Below are 26,805 nucleotides of genomic sequence, written 5' to 3'. Positions count from 1 at the left end.
ACATCGTGTACCAACATAAATGTTCGTGAATAATAAATCTGATGTGCAGCAATAGCTTGTACAATCTGAATGAAAACGTGTACCGCTGAATATTTACTGAATTACCCCTACTGTAGTAGCCATTTGCGAAACATATCAGCAACTATCTGTGACATCAGCAGCAAAAATTACCATACTGCACTTGTAGTATCTGTTCGTTAATACCCCAACTGCTCGTGTGTTGCTAACATACCCCAACTGCTCGTGTGTTGCTAACAATCTATGGTGTATATTATCTCCTTGTGAATAGCCGATAGAACACTAAATCAGCAACTAATATAGTCAGAACACATAAAAATCATTTTCCCCAAATATTGACTTGCGAGCCCTAGAATCTTAAATCCAAAATTAAGCATTTGATATACGAACTTGAACCATGAAATCAATCTTAATCATCATGAAATCATCATTCTATCACCAATCACTCAACAATTTCACCAAAAACTAACATCAAATATGAACGAATTTAACCTTAAACAAATCGAAAAATGTAGATCTGGACGACTTTGAACAAATAAACGTGGAATCGATGTTGCATCTCCGAACTAATCATTAACTCAAGCACCCATGCATATAAGTCATCTTCAAATCATCAAAGTTCATCCAAATCCATGCAAAAACCCACAAAACTTCAACAACTTCAAGTTTAACGTCCAAGGCGGATTCAAGAGCGAATTGAATCCAATTCAGCGGTTAGTCTGAACAATTCGGTAACCCACTCTGATACCAACTATGAGAACTGAGCCCCGGTGCGGAAGCGTGAATAGTCGGTATTAACGAAGGAGCTCAGATCTTAGCTAGGATCGAATCGCACTCGTATTCACTCTTGAAAGATATATGGACGGGTGAAGAGAGTTCGATTCGATTAACAATCAATATAGGATGAACAATTGTAATCAAAACATAAATAGATAGATGTGGTAGTATGATTTCATTAACCAAAATATTGTCACAAAGAACACTCATACATACATACATAATCAGAAACGCTCGGCCATCCGGGGAGAGATCTTCCCCGGGGGCAAACTCTCAAATAAACACATGATGAAACACATGACCTAATCGTCTATTTATATTGGTCTTGTGCCTTGGTATTCACTCCATCCGCCTCTTTGATAAGACCAATAATATATATATTTCACCCATAATAATAATAATTCGATGCGTCGGTCTAAAATATAAGTCCCAACAGTATAATACGTAATTTTTGGACGAGATTTGAATGGTTTTTATGAATTTATAAAATCGAGTGTCAAAGCTGATGCGGGATGATGGATTCTGGTCTATCTTCCCGACGTCATAACCTTTTTTCGACGGGTCCAAATTGGTTGGTTCCACTTCTGGAAGTTAGTATTTTGAGTTAGGAACCAAACCCAATTTGAATCGTTTAATTTGGTTATGTAATGAATTTAATAAAAATAAAACCATTTTGTTGCGCATTGAAATAGCTGCACGTACCTTGCTGTATTGGAGGAATTTTTATTATTTTTGTGTACAATAGAAAAATATAATAAAAATATTTTTATAAACCTAAGACATTTATTAATGTCTGGTAAAAATTTAATAATTTAGTTCAAAGGTTATCCTATGTAATTAAATGCATCTTCGCATGCTAAAATCTACACGTTTTACTTGTTATTAATCGATAAGTTTGTTTTAGGCTTAACCGGTGGATTTGGTTAGTTGAAAGATTTTAGGGGCTGAGGTAAAGTAATTGGGTATGGGTTGAGCCTTGGGCCAACGTGTTGGGCCTTGGGCCAAAGTGTTGGGCTTGAATGGCCCATTAGGCAAGAGTATTCTTACGGTCTAGTTTAGTAACGCGTTGTGTATAATTTACAGGCCCTTGCTTGTGATTGTGCACTTAGGGATTTCCTAGATCGTTGCAGGTGTTCGATTGATTCAGGTGAGTTCATGATGCCCCTTTTAAATCTTTTTACGTTTTGGGCTAGCATACACACCGTAATACAATTTTACACGATTTTACTCGTTACAACTATTTGGATTGTATTACATAGCTTTACTTGTATTTTTGCATTTACAAAACTATGATTGGACTATATTCTATGCCTTAGGATATTTTAGACTCGTTATGGTCATATATTCCTTAAGGTTATATACCTGATTATGGTCTAGACTCGATGATGTTAATAGGCTTGGTAGTAATTGAATACGAGTAGACCTATTTACTTAGTTCATGTATTGGACTGATTATTATATATTACCTTATGGCCCATAGGCTTACTTGTAATTTGGAAAGTCGTGGGATGATATATATATATATTATGTATGTATGTATGGAGGTATGTATGTATGTATGAGTATGTGTTACCTTATAGCCTACGGTTGTGTGATGATATTTAGTTCCTCGTGACTAAGAATGATGTGAGTAGGCTTATTGATGCGTGTGTGCATGGTGATCACGGCCGGGTCAAATATATTACTCGGGTTTTCAAATCCCGTGGTGGAGAGGCCCGTGTGGCGTGATCATCATTTTGGCGGGTCAAATATATTACTCGGGTTTTAAATCCCGTGATGAAGAGGCCCGTTGTATGTTGAGCCGTGATCGGGTCAAATATATTAATCGGGTTGTACCCGTGGTGGAGAGGCCCGTATCACGTGCTTGGATGTGTAAGCTGTGACCGAGTCAAATATATTACTCGGGTTTGACCCGTGGTGGAGAGGCTCGTGTCACATGCTTAGGTCTTACCGCGTCCGGGTCAAATATATTACTCGAGTCTTGACTCGTGGTGGAGAGGCCCGTGTACGTGTGTTCGACGATGAATGTATTATTTGGTGAATTATATTAATATTAGGCTTAGTATTGAATGCCTAGATTATCCATTATTTATGGATCGTATGTGGTGATATTGTTGGTTGGATGTTCGAATCAGATGTTTGTATGTGTGTATGTGAATGTGTATGTGTTGGTAAACTGTGACCGGGTCAAATATATTACTCGGGGAGGACCCGGGGTGAGGAGGCCCGTGTTGCATGTTTATGACACGGCGGGTCAAATATGTTACTTGAGGAAGACCCGGGGTGAGGAGGCCCGCTGTTCTATAAACCGTGGTCGGGTCAAATATATTACTTGGGGAAGACCCGGGGTGAGGAGGCCCGTATCACGTGTTTGGTATGTTAAACCATGACCGAGTCAAATATATTACTTGGGGATGACCCGAGGTGAGGAGGCTCGTGTGTGCGTGATTTTGTTTTATTAAACTGTGACCGAGTCAAATATATTACTTGGGGATGACCCGGGGTGAGGAGGCTCGTGTTGCATGATTTTAACGGTTTTGTTAAACCGCGGCTGGGTCAAATATATTACTCGGGGAAGACCCGGGGTGAGGAGGCCCGTGCTGCGTGAAAAGATGTTTAATGTTTTATTTACTTATGATTGGTTAAGAAAAGCTATTTATGATTTTATGGACTCATGATTTTCCCCTACATTCCATACTCATGGAATTTTAAATTGTTTAATGAATGTCGTTTATGAAAACTTGAACTCACTCAGCTCTAGCTGACTTTGTGTGTATGTTAGATTGATTTTCAGGTTAAGGATTTGAGGTTATCGCTTGGACGTGCTGGGGACTACTCGGAAGGTTGAAGGCATTTCTGGTCGAGGATTTCCAATAAAACAGATATTATATTTATATTTGATTTTTGGACACTTGTACCCATGTTTGGGATTTTCTTTAAATAATTACACTTTTTTTTCCGTTGTTATTTACTCTGAACTTGTTTTAAATAAAAACGAATCGTTTGGTTTTAAATTTTTGTGAAATTGTGGATGTGATTACCAACTTTAAGATTTCCGGGATTCGGGGTCTTACACATAATGGTTTCTTGGATACTGCGGCGGTGGACTGGATTAAACTGGTATGTTGTGAAAGACTTTTGCAGCCTCTTCTTGCTGCCTAATCTCGTTTGCTTGTTTTGAGACGGTTGGAACAATACCACTGAAAGGTGGAAAGCTACCAGTGAGTGCTTGAACATACGGATCTTGAGGATCATAATGGGGGGACAAGTGAAACAAGGGTTGCTGGCAGCCCATACTCGGCAGACAATCACATCCTGAGTGGTTTTGTACCTCAGGGTTCCTCTCATCAAGGCTCATGTCCTTTGAAACTTCTTCTTCTGGTTCTTCTTCCGGATCTTCTTCCGATTCTTCTACCGGTTCTTCTTCCGACTCCTCTTCAACTTCCTCTACGGGGTCTTCTTCTTGTTCAACTTCCACATTACTTGTATTTACCTCAATCTGAATGGTCTCCGGTTATATTACTCTCATCTTGGGCCTCCTCGATGGACCTGCAACAGAAGCATGCGGAGAATCTGTAGGGTTGCAAACTGGGGTCCTTGGATCAGAGTAGATTTGCATCCAACTTGGGGTAGCCTGTTTAGGATCAGACTTAGTTGGTGCATCAATCTGCATTTCATCCGAAGGATGATCCTTTGGGATTGACGCATTGCTTGGAATGTTGATTGGCATCTGTTCCGTGCCCGGGAAGTAAATGGGTTGATTCCCATATGGGACTACTGGTGTGAGGGGTCTGTCCTGGTCGAAAAAGTTAGCATAGTATTCATCACTTTGACAATCAAGAGGAACAATGGGTTTCGGATGTCCTGTTCGTCTCATCTCTTCGTAAAAGGATTCTATTATCTTCTTAAATACCGACATCTATGAAGTTTAGAATGAGAAGGGATAGAAAAGATTAGAATGATAAGGGATAGGAAAGAATATCAACCTATCTTATCCTTATATAATAATTTTGAAACTTATCTCTGATCAAAGCTTAGGTATACTTATATACCTAATTCACTAAGATCGATGGCTCTGATACCAACACCTGTCACACCCCGGCTCAGGGCCTGGGCGTGTGACTCGTAAGTTGGTACCTGTTTTGTAAATATATCAGAGTTGTAAGGTTATAAAGCAGAAGACTTTTTAATAAAGTATTATTGTATATAAAATACGGGATTTTAAAACACCCATTAATTTGTACAATAGTGTTTGGATTACAAAACCATGTTTCATATTATTTTATTTATAAAACATCCATTGAGCCATCAGATCGTCTAACGGCTATCCTTTGTCTCCCAAACACCTATTCTCCATTACCTGTAAAACAGTTATATAAAAAAATACGTCAGTAACACATGATGGTGAACACGCTGACACAAAACATTTAAGTTACTTAGTTATCCCCTCGGGTATCTTGTGACCCGGCCCATCGTGGCTTAGGAAACAACCAAGTTAAATATACTATTACAAACCTCCAGTTATACTTGAAACCTCTCAGCGATACCACAGCATCGAGGTCTTGGCAACTATTCAATATACACGAGATAATCCCCTCTCGGACATTACTTGGGTCCGGCCCAACGTGGCGGAGGCATTAGCAAGTGTGGTGCGGTGTGCCCACCGTCTGCCCACATATGTAAGGATCTAGACAAACGTATACAATAGCCTGAGGGCCAGTATCACTTTTGTTTATCAAGTTTTAGGGATATAATCCCATGCAAACATTCAAGACTTTGTTTATATAAAAAGTTGGACGTATTCACCTTTCTTCTTGGTTGGTGTTTCTCACCAATTTGTCTCTTTACCTCAGACCTATGGTACGAGAATAACATTTTATAAGTATTAGATCAACGATCTAGCTTCAGACCTTTAGTCTGATTGCATAGCGTTTACCTTGACATTTTGTCTCTTCATAAATATAAGGACCTCTAGTCCTTTCTTTTTAATCATTTATAAACCTTTGTTTCTTCTTCGTGAAGAAAACATATATTTCAAATTCTTATTATAAGAAATATAAAATATTTATATAAAATAAAGAAGTATTATTTTATCTATAATCTCGACTTTATAAAATCTTATTTCCACTTTATAAAATCAAGGTACGGGCTATATCCCTGACTAAGGTCTAAGCCATTTATATTATAATAATCGGGCAGAACCCCTACCTTGAATGGCTTATTTATAGAAATGCTTGTGCTTTACTTGAACAGCACTTCTACTTGAAGGTATGTCGAGAGGGTATTTAAGTAGGGTTATGGCACGCGTTTCGAGGTAAAACTTGTCGGAATATCGCCATCTCGGGATCGTGGCACGTAAATCGAGACAATGTGTGATTGGAAGTGTGAGTTGGATGGTGAGGACCACCCCCATGGCCGGCCTATTTATAGAAATTTTTGTGCACCTTCGCGTATAGCGAAGCTACACTAGCTTCGCTGAGTCGCCGCGTAGGCTTGCCACGTGTCGTTCCTGCCTCACCACGTGTACTGCATCTTCGCGTATCGCAAAGATGCACAACTTGGATTCTCCGCGTATCTCGAAGATGCAAAACTTTGAATCTGTTCATTTTTAGTCCCTGGTCTTTTGATAACTTGCCATATCTTGATCTTATCATCATCCAAAAATACAAAGGCGGCTCTTGGCGATGCGAGCGTGCGAAGTGCAAAGTGCGCTATCATAGCACCACATTGCGCCCATCACCCTTCACCTAAGCCCGTGCCCGTGCGCGTCGAGTGCTTCGCACCCTCCGCTAGGACTAGGGAGAGTGGTTGGCCACTTAAGAACATTTCCATGGAATGTTCTCTCCTTATAAAGTGTTTAATATTTCTTTCTTTCTCCGATGTGGGATGGAGTATCATTACTTCCTTTCTTAACATAAACTTATGTCATCCTTTACTTTATTTTACCCACTACTTATATCATAAATATTTTTAGTCCCTTAACTTTATTATTTGTCAAAATTTGTCCAAAATTTTCGTGATGTTACAGCTAAACCGTGGTCGGGTCTAATATATTATTTAGGGATGACCTGGGGTGAGGAGGCCCGTATCACGTGTTTAGGTTTGTTAAACCGTGACCGAATCAAATATATTACTCTAGGAAGACCCGGGGTGAGGAGGCTCGTGTTGCGTGATTTTTGTTTTATTAAACTGTGACCGAGTCAAATATATTACTTGGGGATGACCCGGGGTGAGGAGGCTCGTGTTGCATGATTTTGTTTGTTTTTGTTAAACCGCGGCCGGGTCAAATATATTACTTGGGGAAGACCCGGGGTGGGGAGGCCCGTGTTGCATGTTTGACCAAGAGGAAAGTATTTATCTAATTACTTATGATTTTCTCCAAATCTTTTTATATTTATTTAATAAATCTGACTTATGGATGTTACTTATAAAACTTGAACTCACTCAGCTCAAGCTGACTTTGTGTGTATGTTAGATTGATTTTTAGGTGAAGGACTAGAGACGATCGCTTGGTCGTGCTGGAGGCTACTCGGATGGTTGAAGGCATTTCTTGTCGAGGATCTCAAATAAAATAGACATTTTATTTACATTTGATTTTTTGGCACTTGTACCCAGGTTTGGCATTTTTAATACTTAACCTTTTTCGCTACGTATTGTTTGGAACCTTTTTCTCGGTTTTGGGGATTTTGATACTTATTATTTCTGCTGCTTATTACTCTAAGCCGTTTTTAATGAAATGAATTTGTTCGGTTTTAAATTTTTGAGAATTTTGGGTATGATGACCAACTGTAGGATTTCCGGGATTCGGGGTCTTACAAGCTCATACTTGCAATTCTCGTGAGTGAGACGTCGGTGGTAAGGGTGGATGTAAGGGGTGGTGAGGTGGGAAGTTGATTTTGCAGGTGTTTTGGTGGTGTGGGATGAGTAGTGTAGGATCGGGTGGGGGGGCGAGAGAGAGAGAGAGAGAGAGAGAGTAATATATACTAGATTTTTTAAAAAAATTGTTTATTTAATATAATATTTTTAATTAAATAAATAAAATGACCAATTTGTCCTTATATGCAAGGAACATGACCTGATTTAATGAGAAAAACTAACTGGGTTATAATCAAATGACAAACAGTGTATCATTTCAAAACATAAACTAGGTCAATTTTGAAGATAAAGGAAAATCACTGAAATCTAGTCAAATGACAAACGGTGTATCATTTCAAAACATAAACTAGGTCAATTTTGAAGATAAAGAGAAATCTAGTGAAAACATAAAGTACAATATATCTAATTCTATTTATAAAAAATGTAAATATTTGTGAGTAAAATCATATGGATAGTTATGCCATTTATATGAAACTACAAACATTGTTCTTTCATTTTAATATTACATGGATCGATGATTTCTATTTTGGCAAGTTACTTATTAAAATATGGTACAAGTAAAATTACCATTCCCTCAAACTTATTTTTTCTTTTTAAACGGCTAATAAGAGTCGTTAAGAAAAAATGTAAACATGTCTCGTACGTGATTTGAACCACTAATTTCTAAAGAGAAGAAACATCTATTATACTATCAAATACCATCAAGTTAAATGCCATCTGGTTACTCATAACCCATTTAACTTCGTCTTTCTTCTTGATTTTCACTTAATATAAAATAGTAGTTATCTGTAAAAATTAAAAATTAATGTGTAAGACACAATGACAACAGGAGTTGTTAAAGAACATCGTAAGACACTCAAGGTTCGCTCACTGAAAACTCAAATCTAATTATATTTAAATTAGGTAAAGCCTAAATTAAAGCTTTCTTAGTAAACGAACCTGAGTTTGAGCTTCACATGTCATGCTCGTCAAATTCCGGTGCCAAAATGATTATATTATTTGAGTGGATATAATTCATGTATTTAATAAAACAACATATATATCATAGTTAGTATTTATAGGAATATGGGTCACATTTTATTTAAAAAATAAAATAATAAAGTAAACAATAATAATACTCTTGCTAGCAATGAGAAATAAAGTAGTGCAATACCATTTGCAAAATGAATAAATTGAATATAAAATATGATTTTTTCCATATTCAAAATTAATATGCTCTGATGTCTTTAGCGGGTTCTTTAACGGGTCTTTATGAACTATCCTTATCTTGTTTCTTCATCATATTTGGTCTTCGACAAAGCACCTTGCTATCATAAAAAGCAAACGAAATATTGACGGTTGTGACCGATGATTTGTGTTCAACATGGGTCCCTTAAAACAGATTTCGCACCTCTACTTAGACAGCGCGTCTGTCTCCCAGGTTGCAACAACCGGAGCAGTATGTACTGCCGGATACTTTATTTATGTCACTTAATATGGTGAACAGATATTTTATTTAGTGAAGTTTTTAATGAAACTCTTAATATGATGAATTAAAAATAAACTCTTCACTAGAGTTTTATTTATGTCACTTAATAAGATTGATTAAAGTTTATGTCTCAAATTAAGTGAGACCTTTCACTCATCCATGTTCTTGTATAAATTTGTCTAAAGTGAGGAAGAGATGTCTTGGAAAAAAAATGATGATCATCGAAAAGAAGCCTTTGTATATTTAATTTTCAAGAAGTATGGGAGAGGAAAACTTTCTAAACTTCATCTTTATATTACCAAGTTCTAGCACACTAAAGTATCTGGTGTAGCCTCGGGCACGTAGCCTGCCCCAGCAGTATATACTGCTCCGACTGTTGTACCCTGGGAGATAGACGTGCTATCTAAGTAGAGAGGCGAAATCTGTTTTAAGGGACCCGTGTTGAACAAGAATCCTCAGCCACAACCGTCAATATTTCTCTTGCTTTTTATGATAGTTAAGGCACTTTGTCGAAGACCAAATGTGATGAAGAAACAAGATAACGATACTTCATGAAGACCCGTTAAAGACATCGGAGCATATTAATTTTGAATATGGAAAAAATCGTATTTTAAATTCAATTTATTCGTTTTGCAAATGGTATTGTACTACTTTATTTCTCATTACTAACGAGAGTATCGTCAATGTTTACTTTATTATTTTATTTTCTTAAATAAAAAACGACCCATATTCATACGGTATAGACTAAGGTATGAGTTGTGAGAACTCGAAGACACTCCATTTAACAATTTTTTCAATTTTAGATGTATTATATGTAATTTTCATTTACAAGAAAATATTTTTATTTTTTGTATCCGAGTCGACTATTATCGAATGTGTAACGAGCGGTTAGGTTACCCATTTATGCTAAATTGTACCTGTTGTTGGGTTTTAAATATGTGGATTTCGATATCAAGTGAAAAGCGAAAACCTGGAAGAAAGCGAACACTACGATCTTGACATCTAAAAATACAAATGTTGGGTTTTAACAAGATTATCAAAATGATAAAATCCGAATTTTACCAAAAACGTAGCGGAAATAAGTTTTAAATCTTGTTAATTTGATATGTAGAAAACCTATTTTACACGTGCCAAACCCAAGCCCGGATCCAAATACGAAATACACACTATCAAACACATGCATGTCACTATAAGTCCATGCATGTAAGGATACTTGTCAAGAGAATCAAATCCGGGTGAAGGAGAGGATGGTTGGAAGGCAAGAACTTCAAAGGGAAGGTCCTCAAGCTTGCATATCCGAAGCCTCCGACAATACACCTTAATTAGCTAGGATTTTACACTTGAAAGCACCTCCTTCTTGCTCCTTCCTTTGGCCGAAACCACCAAGAGAGAAAGAAGAGATTAGAGAGGATTTTTCCTCTTGTTGCTTTTGTTACTTGTCTTGTAAAAAATGAGAGAGTGAAAGAGTTTATTTGGTCATTCAAATGCACCTCCCTTTTCACCAATAGAAAATATTGCATGTCTCCACTATCTTGAATTAATAATAAAATAATAACAAGGTGAAAGAGAGAGGGGGGGGTGGCTTCCTTCTTTGTTGTTATTATTAAAATTTCTTTTATAACTTTCTATTAATACATGTAGTTATAAAACTTATTAATTTGTGTTATAAAATAACACAAAATGGAGAACATGCTAGGTAACATTATTCACATATTGTTATTTAACCAACTTAAATAACACTATGGAATGCTCTCTCTCAAAGTCTAAATCATCCATATGATTTATTTATTTCACAAGTACATTGTATTTTGAAACCCCTTTCTAAATAACTCAAGTGTTAATATTCACTTGTTATGATCATATCATATATAAACAAATATTATTGGTGTTTGTCTAGCTTGTTATATATGTGTCTTGGGCATACCGAGTCGAACAATCTCCCACTTGCACAAGATATATAGAAGATTGATGCAAGTAGCAAATACTGTCTAACTACGGTTTACTACCCCTAATACGCATGACGAAGTGCCATTCAATAACATCATCCCCTTCAAGTCCCTTACTTGAAATGATTTAGGTACATCTAACATTTATCCTTTTGCCACAGATGTCATGTCAAATCCAGAGACACAGGGTGATCATTCTCTGTTGATTTAACTTTCAGGCCTTACACATCTCACTCTTAAAGAATAAGAGGGGAAAATCCCCTATTGACTACATACGTCTCTCAAAATCACCTTGTACCAGACCTGATCTTAGCCTTATGTACTGTCATGTTTCAGAGCAGCGAAGAACTAAGTCAAAGCATAATATTCGGTGAATATCAAGACCCAATATGTATCTCAGGTCGGAGGATACTATGATATTCACCTTTAATCAAATTTACTTATGATCAATCACAAGGATTCCATGTAGTAACATTTGAGAGCGAGTCAGTCCAATATTTATAACCCATAAATATCTATAAATCTTGGCAGCAACCCTTGCTCTATATTCATATCCCACGAATATCCACCAATCCAAGTTCATAATAGTCTTACCTTCATATTTGTTCCCACAAATATGAGCGACTACGGACATTTAGAATAAGTAACTTATTCACGGATTTAAACATGCTAAAATGGAACATAACTCAAAATGTCATAATCATAAACCATAATCATATGAATGAGTCAAAATAACAATTGTTCCGATATCCAAATATAAAATTCGAGCATATCCAATCACTAGAATACCGAAGTCCTAAGGCACAAGTATGACCCTCATGCTTTGGCCTTTAAGGAGCTTCGTGAGTGGATCCGCAATGTTTTGATCAGTGTGAACTTTACGAATACATATCTTTCTCTTTTCAACATCATCCCTTATGTAGTTGAACCTCCGCTCAATGTACCTCATCTTTTGATGTGCACGAGGTTCCTTGATTTGAGCAATCACACCCTCGTTGTCATAAAAGATCTCTAGAGGGTCCTAAATGGTATGGACTACCCCTAGGTTGGCAATGAATTTTCTAATCCACACAACTTCTTGAGCTGCCAATGAGGCGGAGATGTATTCCGATTCCTTGGTTGACAAACCTACCACATCTTGTTTTGAGCTCTTCCAAGAGACTGCCCCACCATTCATAATGAAAACATATCCCGATTGTGATCTAGAATCATCTCGATCGGTTTGGAAACTCGCATCCGTGGAACCTTTTACAACGAGTTCCTCTTCACCCGAACAGTATATTAGAAACATATCCTTAGTCCTTCTAAGGTATTTCAATTTACTCTTGACCGCCATCCAATGGCTACTTCCCGATTATGTTGGAATCTACTTGTCATGCTTAAAGTGCATGACACATCCGGTCTAGTGCTTACCATTGCATACATGATGGATCCAATAGCCGATGCGTATGGGATTCCATTCATTTTTTCTTGCTCATCCTTTGAGCTTGGACATTGAGACCTACTCAATATCATTCCTCTTTGAATAGGTACCAAACCTTTCTTAGAGTTCTCCATCTTGAACCTCTTCAAGATTTTGTCAATGTATGCACTTTGGTTTAAACCTATCAACCGCCTTGATCTAAACCTGTAGATCTTTATTCCCAAAATATAGGTGGCTTCACCAAGATCCTTCATTGAAAAACAATTTCCAAGCCATGCTTTTACACCCTCCATGGTTGGAATGTCATTCCCAAATAGTAGTATGTCATCAACATACAATACTAAGAAGGTAATGATGCTCCCACTAGCTTTCTTATACACACAAGCTTCATCACCATTCTTGATGAACCCAAATTTCTTAACTTCTTCGTCAAATCGGTGATTCCAACTTCTAGATGCTTCTTTCAATCCATAGATTGATTTCTTTAACTTGCATACCTTGTTAGGATGTTATGGATCGATAAAACCTTCGGGTTGAACCATATAGACATCTTCCTCAAGATACCCATTTAGAAAGGCGGTTTTGACATCCATTTGCCATATCTCATAGTCATAATATGCGGCTATGGCAAACAATATCCTAATAGACTTTAGCATTGCTACGGGAGAAAAAGTTTTATCATAGTCAACCCCTTGAGTTTGAGTGAAACCTTTTGCTACAAGTCTTGCTTTATAACTATCCAAGTTTCCATGCATATTGGTTTTCTTCTTGAAAACCCAATTACTTCCAACTGGTTTGGAATTAAGAGGTGGTACAACCAAATCCCATACTTGGTTGTCATGCATGGATTGCATCTCAACGTTCATAGCTTCAAGCCATTTGTCACAATCGGATTGTGGCATTGCATCACGGTATGTGGTGGGTTCATCCGAATCTACCACATAGCATCCATCCATGAAAAAACCATATCTTTCAGGTGGATGACTAATTCTACCGGATTTGCAAACGTTTTGTGTGTTTTGATCAACCACTTGATCAATTTCAACAACCTCTTGTTGATTGCTAGTATCAACCGAACGCGTATCGGCTTGTGGTTCTCGATCCTCCTTGAGTTCCACCGTTCTACTAGTACCTTCCATAAGGAACTTAGTTTCCATGATCTCAGCCTTTCTAGCAACGAACACCTTTTGCTCGGTTGGGTTGTAGAAATAATATCCCATGGAGTCCTTGGGATATTCTACAAAGATACACTTAGTGGATCGACTTTCAAGTTTGTTTTGGGTGTTGTTCTTGACATAAGCCTCACAACCCCATACCTTTAAATATGATAGTGATGGAGCCCTTCCATTCCATATTTCAAAAGGTGTTTTGTCCACTTTCTTGGTTGGGGCCATATTTAAAATATAGGCTGCGGAGAGCAAAGCGAAAGCCCAAAATGATAGAGGCAATGTGCTTCTAGCCATCATAGATCGAACCATATCCAATAGAGTTCGATTCCTCCTTTTGGACAAGCCATTGTGTTGTGGTGTTCCGGGTGGAGTAAGTTGTGAGATGATCCCACAACTCCTAAGATGATCTTGGAAAGCATCACTTAGGTATTCACCTCATCTATCCGAACGAAGTACTTTGATGGTTTTATCGAGTTGATTTTGTACTTCATTTTGGAAGACTTTGAACATTTCAAAAGCTTCATCTTTGTGTCTTAACAAGTACACATACCCGTAACGACTATAATCGTCGATAAAAGTAATGAAGTATCTTTCACCATTCCTTGTCATTGCCTTAAAGGGACCACATACATCCGAATGTATGATACCCAATAAGTCTTTTGTCCCTTCATTTGTTCCACTAAAGGGGTCCTCGGTCATTTTCCCTAGTAAACAAGACTCACACTTATCAAATGAATCATCTTCACTTGATTCCAAAAAACCATTCTTTTGAAGTGTTTGTATGCGATCTTTGTTTATATGACCAAGGCGACAATGCCAAAGATAAGTCTTACTCAAATCCATTTTAAGTTTCTTGGTGCTTGATTGGTACAACGTGTTGTCAAAGGATATGTTATCATGAACTAATTCATAAATGCCATTAGATGGTGTTGCTTTAAAATAAAAGACATTATTCATGAAAATACTAATACCATTGTCCAAAAATTTTAAATCAAACCCATATTGTCTTAACAAAGAAACGGAGATAGTGTTCCTAGTCAAACTAGGAGCATACAAAACTTCTTTCAAAATAACTTCCAAACCATTTGGAAGCTTCAATGTGTAGTCTCCTTGGGCTTCGACAACCGCCTTTTCTCCGTTGCACATGAAGAGACTAATATCTTCTTTCTTGAATCCATTATTTCCCTTGAACCCCTACAATAAATTGCAAATATGAGTTCCACATCCGGTATCCAATACCCATGTGTTAGAGGAAATAATATTAAGATCAACATGAATCATGAAAGTTGTGCCCGAGGTTTTCCCTGCATCCTTCTTGGCTTTCACCTCTTTTAGATAGGTTGGACAGTTCCTCATCCAATGTCCTATCTCCCCACATCCAAAGCATGGATCCTCCGAGCTAACCTTTAGCTTCTTCGGTTTGGGTGGTTCCACTTTTGCCCTTCCCTTGAACTTTCCATGTGTTGTCCCTTGCCTTTGGCAACCTTTGCCTTAGGTTCCGGGTGACGCATTTTCTTATTGCCTCCCTCATTGATTGTGAGAACGGGTAAAACCTTTTTACCCATTCACGTCTCGGCCGTTTTGAGCATTGCGTGAAGCTCACTAATGCTCTTGTCCCACCCATTCATGTTATAATTCATAACAAATGTCTCAAACCTCTTTGTTAGCCCATTTAGGATCAAATCCGTGGCTAACTCCTTTGAGACGGGACAATTAAGGCTCTCGAGACGATCAATGTGGCTTTTCATCTTAAATACATAAGATGAGACCGATTGGGTTTCTTCCATACGACATGCATGAAGCGCTCGAACCATTTCGAAGCGTTCCACCCTAGCTTGTGTAAGGAACATTTCCTTAAGTTGGGTGATCATGTCGTATGCCCCTTGAAGTTCAAAATCCTTTTGAATCTCAGGAATCATAGTTCCCAATATGAGGCAAAAAAAACTTGCACCGAATCCTCATAGTGCTTAACCCAATCGTTATGGTCTTGGACATCATCAACACTAGGTTTATCGGGAATAGGATCCTCTAATATGTAGTATTTCTTTTCTTGCTTGAGAACGATTCTCAAGTTTCGATACCAATACATAAAGTTTGTATAGTTTAGACGATCCTTGTCAAGAATAGATCTTAGTGATAGGTTATTTACGGGTGGAATAATAACGTTAGGTAGATTGTTAATTGCGGCAATCTACAAACATAACAAAGCTCAATTTTAGTATTTTCGATATCAATTATTTTAATCGTTAATACCCTTTTATGTCTCCAAGACAATTAATGATTAAAATCTAGAACCCAACGTTACATTCAAATAGTAGTTAGGTGACCTTTATCCTACTATTTAAATTTACAAGGTAGTCAACGTTTGACGATTGCAACCCTTTGCAACTTCTAGTTTTATGGGATCGGTTAAACATCTTATGTTTAGTCGGCATGTTTAATCCCATCAACACCATTGTACGCCATGCTTCGATGACCCTATTCACATGGTTTCCAATTTAAGTCGTCCTACTTACACACACGTGTGAGTTTACACATACAAGTGATTAGGTGACCGTTATCCCACAAATATGGCACCTCAAACTCACAAGTTTCCTCTAATGCGGTTAGGTGACCTTTATCCCACATCGATTCCCAAATGATTCGAGTGTTGTATAAAAGGATGGTGTTCAACTTATTTTATAAAAGGAATTTTAGTTTTCAAAATTCTAGATTGGAAAACCTTTTATGTATCTTTCATTTGCATGCATTCAAATGTATGGTACTTAGTTGAAAAACCCATTTTTCAAAGTTCCTACTAATAAAACCCATTTTATTATGAAATCATCAGCCATTAATAAAACCAATTTTTATTACCTAACGATTTCTAAGGAACCAATTTTATGCTAGTTGTTGATTTTAAGTTGTTAACAATCCAAATTGTAATAACATACACAAAAGTAAATCAACCATGCAAGCATAAAATACACAACCACAAGTTCATAGCCATAGCCTCCTAATGTTGACTACACTTGTTGACCGAAGACAAGTGTGTCAAAAAGTCTCTCCTAAGGGACCCAAAAGGACATGAGCTTGTGTCGGTGAACTCCCACTTGATCCCGCATCCAAATGCTCCAAGTGTTCACCCCCGTGTTGTGGTCTCCTTCATTTTATTTGTGTAAGACCCTAAATCCCGGGAATCCTAAAGTTGGTAATCACGTCCACAAATTCACAAAAAATTTAAACCAAATAATTCACTTTATTTAAAACCAGTTCAGAGCAAATAACAGCGGAAAAGTGTAAGTTCTAAAAATCCCAAAACACGGGTACATGTGTCCAAAATCAATTGTAAGTAAAATATTTGTTTTATTAGAAATCCTTGACCAGAAATGCCTTCAACCTCCCGAGTAGCATCCAGCACGTCCAAGCGGTAGCATCCACTTCCTTAACCTGAAAATCAATCTAACATACACACAAAGTCAGCTTGAGCTGAGTGAGTTCAAGTTTTCATAAACAATATCTCATACTTTATCTCAAAATTTATACTTCTAATAATAGAGAGGATAGTAATAAAATAATTAATATAATTCACCAAATAATACATTCATCATCGAACACACGTACACGGGCCTCTCCACCACGAGTCAAGACTCAAGTAATATATTTGACTCGGACGCGGTAAGACCTAAGCATGTGACACGAGCCTCTCCATCACGGGTCAAACCCGAGTAATATATTTGACTCGGTCACAGCTTACACATCCAAGCACGTGGTACGGGCCTCTTCACCACGGGTACAACCCGAGTAATATATTTGACCCGACCTCGGATCACACATCCAAGCACGTGGTACGGGCCTCTTCACCACGGGTACAACCCGAGTAATATATTTGACCCGATCTCGGCTCACACATCCAAGCACGTGATACGGGCCTCTTCACAACAGGTACAACCCGAGTAATATATTTGACCCAATCGCGGCTCAACATACAACGGGCCTCTTCACCACGGGATTTTAAAACCTGACTAATATATTTGACCCGCCAAAATGATGATCACGCCACACAGGCCTCTCCACCACGGGTACAACCTGAGTAATATATTTGACCCGGCCGTGAATCACCATAGACACACACATCAATAAGCCTACTCACATCATTCTTAGTCATGAGGAACTAAATATCATCACACAACCGTAGGCTATAAGGTAACACATACTCATACATACATACATACATACACACACACACACATATATATATATAAATATATCTATATATATATCATCCCATACGTGAACTAAGTAAATAGGTCTACTCATATTCAATTACTACCAAGTCTATTAACATCCTCGAGTCTAGACCATCAATAATGTATGTAACCTTAAGGACACAAGACCATGAATGAGTCTAAAATATCCTAAAGCATATAAAATAATTCAAATATAACTTTCAAAATGCACCATCACGAGTGAGACTGTGTAAAACTATTCAAATCGTTGAAACGAGTAAAATCGTTTAAAATTGTATTTCGGTGTGTATGCTAGCCCAAAACGTAAAAGAGTAAAAAGGGCATCATGAACTCACCTAAATCAATCGAACACCTGCAACGAGCTAGGAAATCCCTAAGTGCACAATCACAAACAAGGGCCTGTAAATTATACACAACACGTTACTAAACTAGACCGCAAGAACCCAGTTGCCTAATGGGCCGCTCAGGCTCAACTCTTTGGCCCAAGGCCCAACAGCTTGGGCCGAGGCCCAACCCAAACCCCATTACTTTACCTCAGCTCTAAAACCTTTCAACCAACCAAATCCACCCTACGATTATGCCCGAGGCTAACCATGATGCACAACTCACCCGCCGGTAATCAAATCGGGTCGAATACGCGTGTAATAAATCTTAAAACAAATTGTCTAACAAATCAGCCCCAAATGGACCAAATTTTCCCATCTTAACCTTTTCTTACATCATAATTATGTCACTCGAGTTGATAGGGTTGACCGTTCTTTTTTACAACTTTCAATTTAACATTTAAACGAAAATTTGCGCACCGCCGACTTGATTGACCAATCACCAAACAAAACAGCCCCGAGTATCAAAATTTTAATTTTCCCACAGCCCTTTAACCCCCCTAGGGCTGTACAAACTGATTCGGTCGGTCATCCGATCTATTAACGCATCAAACTCAACAATTGCCAATCCTACACCCGATAAACCCTAGTTTTCGAACTAAAATCGATTGACTGACCTAAACACCTCCATTGCCATGAAATTTTAGTATGTTGTAAGTGACATACCTAAGAATATGACGGAGCATGAACTTGAATTATAACAGCCCCGAAAGATGCGAGAAAGGGCAGCCACCGGTTAAGCCTAAAACGAACTTATCGATCAATAACGAATATAACATGCAGATTTTATCATGCAAAGATGTATTTTATTACATAGGAAAACCATAGAATTAAATTATTAAAATTTTACCAGTGTTGCATAAATATCTTATGTTCATAAAAATATTTTTATTATATTTTTCTAGTGGACACAAAAATCATAAAAATTCTTCCAACACAGAAAGGTATGTGCAGCTATTTCAGCGCGCAACAAAATGGTTTTATTTTTATAAAATTCATTACCCAGCCAAATTAAACGATTCCAATTGGGTTTGGTTCCTAACTCAAAATATTAACTTCCAGAAGTGGAATCAACCAATTTAGACTTGTCAAAAAAAGGTTATGATGTCGGGAAGACAGACCAGAATCCGTCATCCCGCATCAGCTTTGACACTCGATTTTATAAAATCATAAAAAGTATTCAAATCTCGTCCAAAAATTACGTATTATACCTTTTTGGAAACTAGACTCAAAGTAGAACATCATGGAAACAAGAATCGATCAAAAAGAATGTAATACGATTTTCTTTTTGCAGCCAATTCTAAGTCTTAGAACTTCAATTCAAGGTATGTACTACGATTCCCCAAGTCTTTTACATGTTAATTGATCCTTTTATTGCGCGTATTGATCGAAAAACGTCTTGTTGTAGGCTAACCGGGTAACTGCCCAATTGAGCTTTTCCGGGGCTGTTTTGAGTGAGGTTTTCGCATCAAAATCCCACTAGGTATGACATGTACATCATATTATAATTTCATGGCCAATGAAGGTGTTTAGGTCGGTCAATCGATTTTAGTTCGAAAACTAGGGTTTACCGGGTGTAGGATTGACAATTGTTGAGTTTGATGCCTTAATTGATCGGATGACTGACCGAATCAGTTTGTACAGCCCTAGGGGGTTTAAGGGCTGTGGAAAAATTAATTTTTTGATGCTCGGGGCTGTTTTGGTTAGTGCTTCGTCAATCGAGTCGGCGGTGCGCGAATTTTTGTTTAAATGTTAATGTGAGAGTTGTAAAAAGGAACCGTCAACCCTATCAACTCGGGTGACATAATCATAATGAATGAAAATATTTAAAATGGGAATTTGGTCCATTTGGGGCTGATTCATTTAACAAATGGTTTTAAGGTTTATTACGCACGTATTCGACTCCATTTGATTGGCCTTGGGCTAAGTTGTTGGGCCTTGGGCCAAGTGTTGGGCCTTGGGCCAAGTTGTTAAGCCTTGGGCCAAGTTGTTGGGCCTTGGGCCAAAGTGTTGGGCTTGAACGGCCTATTAGGCTAGAGTGTTCTTACGGTCTAGTTTAGTAACGCGTTATGTATAATTTACAGACCCTTGCTTGTGATTGTGCACTTAGGGATTTCCTAGCTCGTTGCAGGTGTTCGATTGATTTCAGGTGAGTTCATGATGCCCCATTTTTAACTCTTTTTAAATTTTGGGCTAGCATGCACACCTAAGTGTTTTCTTACATGATGAAATGTTTTAAACGATCTTATATAGGCTTGCTAGTATATGGTAGGCCTTGGGAAGTTTTATATATATATATATATACATTATTGCTTGGCCTATATTTGGCGATGTTGTAATCGTTTCGACTACTGATGTTGCGTATGCCTACTTTGTGTTTGCATTCGTTGATGTTACGTGTTTGGGTTGTACGTTTGCTCGACCCTGATGTTATACATGGATAATATATATATATATATATATATATATATATATATATATATAGGGATGTACTTAAAAGGATGTTTATATATACCTTTTGTATATGTACGTATGAGAATGTTTAGTTTTCGGTAATGATGATTTAATGGATGCATTCTTTTATCTTTAAACTTTTGGTATGACTATCATAATTGTTACTACTGATATTATCTATTTAAAACTTCAACTCACTCAGCTCAAGCTGACTTTGTGTGCATGTTAGTGTGAGTTTCAGGTTTGGAAGAGGATGCCTTATCGCTTGGACGTGCACGAAGCTACTTGGACGGTGAAGGGCATACGTGGATGGAAGAATGTAATTTGAACAATTTTATTTTAAATGGTTTTATGAATTATATTTAAAATTGGTTTTAGGAAAAATTCCCGGGTTTTAGGGAACTTACTTCACTATTTATGTTTTCCGCTGAATTTACACTTTGAGATGTTTGTTTTAATGGAAGAAACCGTTTTCAAGTTTAATTATTTTCTTAAGTGTTTTGTATGAATACCAACTGTGGGGTTCCCAGGGTTCGGGGCCTTACAAACATTCAACCAAACACAAGACCATGGCTAGGTTATGAACATATATTACATATCCATATATGCAATAATACAAGACCCAAAATGGTTCCCCTTGACCCTTGAAACTTTCGGCCAAACTTGACAAAACCGAAAGTTGCGGGTTTTGTCCAAACAACACAATCAATCATCCAAATAACTTAGTTTTTCAAGATTACCACATGCATGTAAAGTATAACCTTGAAAAACCATGGGGTAACCAAAACCGCCAAAATTTTCGGCCATATGGTAAAACCCCACCATAAACCCAAAAATTTTGGGTCTAATGAAGCATGCATCCGTATAAGCGGCTCTTGATGCCACTGTTGGGTTTTAACAAGATTATCAAAGTGATAAAATCCAAATTTTACCAAAAACACAGCGGAATTAAGTTTTAAATCTTGTTAATTTGATATGTAAAAAACCTATTTTACACATGCAAAACCCAAGCCTATATCCAAATACGAAATACACACTATCAAACACATGCATGTCACTATAAGTCCATGCATGTAAGGTTACCTTTCAAGAGAATCAAATCCGGGTGAAGGAGAGGATGGTTGGAAGGCAATAACTTCAAAGGGAAGGTCCTCAAGTTTGCATATCCTAAGCCTCCGACAATACACCTTAATTAGCTTGGATTTTACACTTGAAAGAACCTCCTTCTTGCTCCTTCCTTTGGCCGAAACCACCAAGAGAGAAAGAAAAGATTAGAGAGGATTTTTCCTCTTGTTGCTTTTTTTACTTGTCTTGTAAAAAATGAGAGAGTGAAAGAGTTTATTTGGTCATTCAAATGCACCTCCCTTTTCACCAATAGAAAACATTGCATGTCTCCACTATCTTGAATTAATAATAAAATAATAACAAGGTGAAAGAGAGAGGGAGGGGGGCCTTCCTCCTTTGTTGTTATTATTAAAATTTCTTTTACAACTTCCCATTAATACATGTAGTTATAAAACTTATTAATTTGTGTTATAAAATAACACAAAATGGAGAACATGCTAGGTAACATTATTCACATATTGTTATTTAACCAACTTAAATAACACTATGGAATGTTCTCTCTCAAATTCTAAATCATCCATATGATTTATTTATTTCACAAGTACATTATATTTAGAAACCCCTTTCTAAATAACTCAAGTGTTAATATTCATTTGTTATGACCATATCATATATAAACAAATATTATTGGTGTTTGTCAAGTTTGTTATTGGGTATGACCCGACTTGGATCATGACATACTAGCCACATCAATTATAAAATGTGTCTTGGGCATACCGAGTCCAACAACAAAAACTATATAATAAACGTCAAATGCAAAAACTGCCGGTGGAGTTTAACATCCCTATATTTCTATGACGTTGAATATTTATTAAAGCATAAAGATATATTATCTTGGGCTAAATTACGAGATGGGCTTCAGGAGAGGTTTATGGGCCTTGTGGATAGTCATTACTATAAATTGCCTATTTCCATTAACAAGCCATTCCAATTCAAAATCTCACAAGTCAATCCAATTCAAAATCTAAGCACAAACATGCTGCTTATGCTGCTCAAAGGGACAAGTGCTAAAGAAGGCTTAGGAACTTACTCCCATCAAGGCCAATCATGTTCTAATGGCTGACATTTCCAAACTACTCTTCAACTTGTGTAAGAAAAGAAACTAGCTACAGAAATCGTAACCTTGATCTTATCAATCAAGCAAATGTACTTGAACAAACAAAACTTGATTTTAACACCTGAAGTCAGGTTCCCTGATTTCAAATCTTGATGACAAGATTTTTCTCAACAAGAGAGTATTGTTATGAGTATAAAAGATACAATGACTACTTTTGTAATAGTGTAATAGATAAGTACATGGGTTGGTTTGTAATTGTTTGATAACTGGAGTCCACTTAAGAAATAGTTAATTGATTTGTTGGTCGTTAGGTTGTTAACGGATCGAGTCTGTATAATAACGAGCAATACGATCATAATGATTACGATTGGCTTGATCGAGTCCCTTTCTGTTCTCTCTAGTTGTATCATAAACCCGAAGTGGTCAATCATTTCTACAATTGTTCTCTCTATTAAAAGTTTATTTGTTTTGTGTTACTTTTAACATAATTATATCGGCTTCTAAAGTATTTCTTGAGATTAACTGTCCACTTAAATTAATAATAGATTAAACAATCAAGCATGTCAAAAAAATACTAACCACATGCTTCTTGTGGATAAGATACCCTACTTAGCTATCTAATTTAATTATGTTTTTGCATGTGTAAAACGACGGTCATCAGGTTGTACATTCGGGTCTCGGGTTTCTCAGGTCACATTCTTCGGATTTGAAAAAATTATTCTAGTACTCATACACGACCCTAATCTCCTCCAGGTTCGGGTTATTCGGATTCAGGTTTTATATGTAACATCTGATGTTTTTAAAATAAAAAATAAAGAAATTTCGTTATTTAATTATGTGCATTTAATTGTCGTCAATTAAATAATAAAATAATATAAATGATGGAAGGTTCAAACAGAGATGGACTTAGAATAATTATGAACTTAGTGAGCTAATGGGCCTAAGGTTCATAGGCTTATGGTGTGTATATATATATATATATATATATATATATATATATATATATATATATATATATATATATATATATATATATATATGCCTTAAAACCCTTAAACCCTAGCCACTTTCCATTTTTACTAACACACACTTCTTGAATCTAATAAATTTCAAGAGCAAGTGTTACACGTTTCAAGAAAAAGAAAAATGTTCAAGTTCCGAATCGATTCAAGGTACGTTTTAGGATATAAACAAAGCTTGTTTGCGATGTCCGGCTTGTTTAAGATTTCTAGATCTAGATAAACTGGGTTATAAACCAAGATAAAGATTGAAACTTTAACCCAACCAAGATTGGGTTTTGGTTTATAATAATTATAACAATAATCATTGTTAAAGAAAATGATGATGATGATGATGATGATGATGATGATGATGATGATGATGATGATGATGATGATAATAAATGAAGGAACAAGATGGTAGCAACGTAATGATAATATGTGAGAGATTGAAATGGGGATATGACCATATAAGCTTATGCAGCATGGTGGTAGAGCCTTTGTTATGCAAACTGGAGGTGTAACATTCGTTACTTTTCAAATCCGAAAACCCAACCCATTTCGAGTTTTCGGTTTTATTTATAAATATATAAATATAGATATTATTAATATTCTCAAGTTTTGTTTCATGTGACATTCATTAACGTTTAGTTGAATTAGAATTTGCACTTGTATTCGTTAAACCGACCAGTTTCATTGTTTCATTCCATTCGTGTTTAACGTTCATCATTAACATATTATTTACGAGGATTTAAGTTCATCGTTCGTTTATTTTCTATTATTTCAATCAAATAACGAAATTCTGAGATTTTAAAGTTTTCGGTTTAAACAATTTCTAAGTTATACAGGTATAATATGCAAAATATCCAAGTTTTTTAACTTTTAATTGATCTTTAACATATTTCAAAGTTCAGGGTTTAAAAGTTAATTAAGGTTTAATTTTATTTTAAAGAGATCTAGAAACATGAGGGGTCATTTGTAATTATATTTAAATTATAATAATATAATATGTATTCACAACCCAGCTACCAACCCCTGTTCACATGTATTTCCGGCCAAACATTCTGGCCACCGAAAAATCGTCTGGCAACCATTTATCACTCCCTAACTCTTGCGCTTTGACCGTTAAATTGGTGTAATGACTTTAGACATAATAACAAAACCATAATCAACATGTTAATTGCGTTATAACTTCCATTAATAATCAAATGGAATTGCGAACCAGTAAGAATCTTCATTTAAAATCCAATTAATTAATAACGTCCCAATTAGTGGTATAAATACGACCCCATCGTTCATCTAAACATGTTCACCATCTCAAAACACATTCATAAACCCTCAGTAATCTCTAATTAATCCGCCAAGTTAGTTTTCCGGCCATCTCCGTTCATTCTTTTTCTTCACAATACCAAGTAACTAATACATGCTTATGAATCATTTTTCAGTAACAAGCAAAAGCCCTAACATAGATTGAGCAAAAAGGAACGAATTTGTCAAATTGAATATAGGGTTTTGGAAAATGAAGATGAACATGTATTTATATTTATATATATATATATATATATATATATATATATATATATATATATATATATATATATATATATATTGTTTCCTATTCTTAAAACAACTGAGAAGCTGGTCTGGTGGTTCGAACCCGTGTCAAGCCTTTTTAGTTTTTAAACCCTTTTCTAATTATATTAAACCAAATTAAATTAGTAAAAATCTTTAAAAAATCAAATAAAATCATTTTAAATTAAATAAAGTTATGTATAGTTTATATTTTATCTTTTCAACCAAAAACACAAAATTTTTTTCATATTCGTTAAGTTCATGAATTCCGTTAATATTATATCATATTTATTTCTATTCGTTCACTTTATAATTCATTTTCGTTAATATTTATAAATGCTAAAATAGTTGATTCGAGATAAAACTTGAACGTTAAAACTGGGCTTCGTAAATAATAATTCTCATATTAATAATAAGTTATTAGTTGAAATAATATTTAAATATTATAAACGTTAATATTATGATTCTTTTACCTTAACTTTTTAATATGTTAAATTGATGATTTTCAAGATTAAATTTCGGTAGAATCCGTGCTCCTTATTTCCCTTATTATTATTAGCGTTAGTTATATTATTAAAATAATATTAATAGTTCGTTAAAATTTCCATAAAAGACTTGAAAATAATATTATAATACAAAATATCTTAACATAATAAAATATATATTGAATCAATACAAAATTCCTAAAACCAAATTGTTTAACTTTTACAATACCGTTAGTTAGATTTTGTTTTATTTTAATTATTGTTCGAGAAGTTCAGTCGTTTCGGGTTCTTTAACGCACTTTCAATTGCTTCGGTTTCGTTATCGTGCTTTCGTCTTTTATTACAAGTTTATCTTCGATTTTGAGGTGAGATTCTCGCACCCCCTTTTTAACATTTTTACATTTTTGGGGGTAGCATGTATATCGTAGTCAAATGTGTACTTAGTTATTCTTTATTCAAACTACAATTCGTATTATGGACTTGTGGGTTTATTTGCTTACTTGCGTTGTGCGTTTATCCGAGTACGTTAGGAGTCCCCAACTAGAAAGGACCTTGCTTGCGTTGTGCATTTTTCCATGTACATTGGCTACTACCAACTGTAAAGGACCTTGCTTACATTGTTACACATGTTCATCGAATTGTACGATTTCTTACAAATATATATCAAACATGTGTGATTTTCACCAACTGCTTGTTAGTTGACATTTTATTGTATATGTATGCTACATGTACAATTATTAAAGGTTGAAGCAAAGAAGACACTAGAATTAGGTTACTAAAATAATAGACAAGTCGCTTCGATATTAATTTTAATTGAACATATTT

This window comes from Bidens hawaiensis, unplaced genomic scaffold, assembly GCF_021521415.1.
Source record: "Bidens hawaiensis isolate Kalapana, Puna unplaced genomic scaffold, B.hawaiensis_p1.1 tig00021514_1, whole genome shotgun sequence".
Classification (NCBI taxonomy): Eukaryota; Viridiplantae; Streptophyta; class Magnoliopsida; order Asterales; family Asteraceae; genus Bidens; species Bidens hawaiensis.
Note: the sequence above shows the minus strand (reverse complement) of the source record.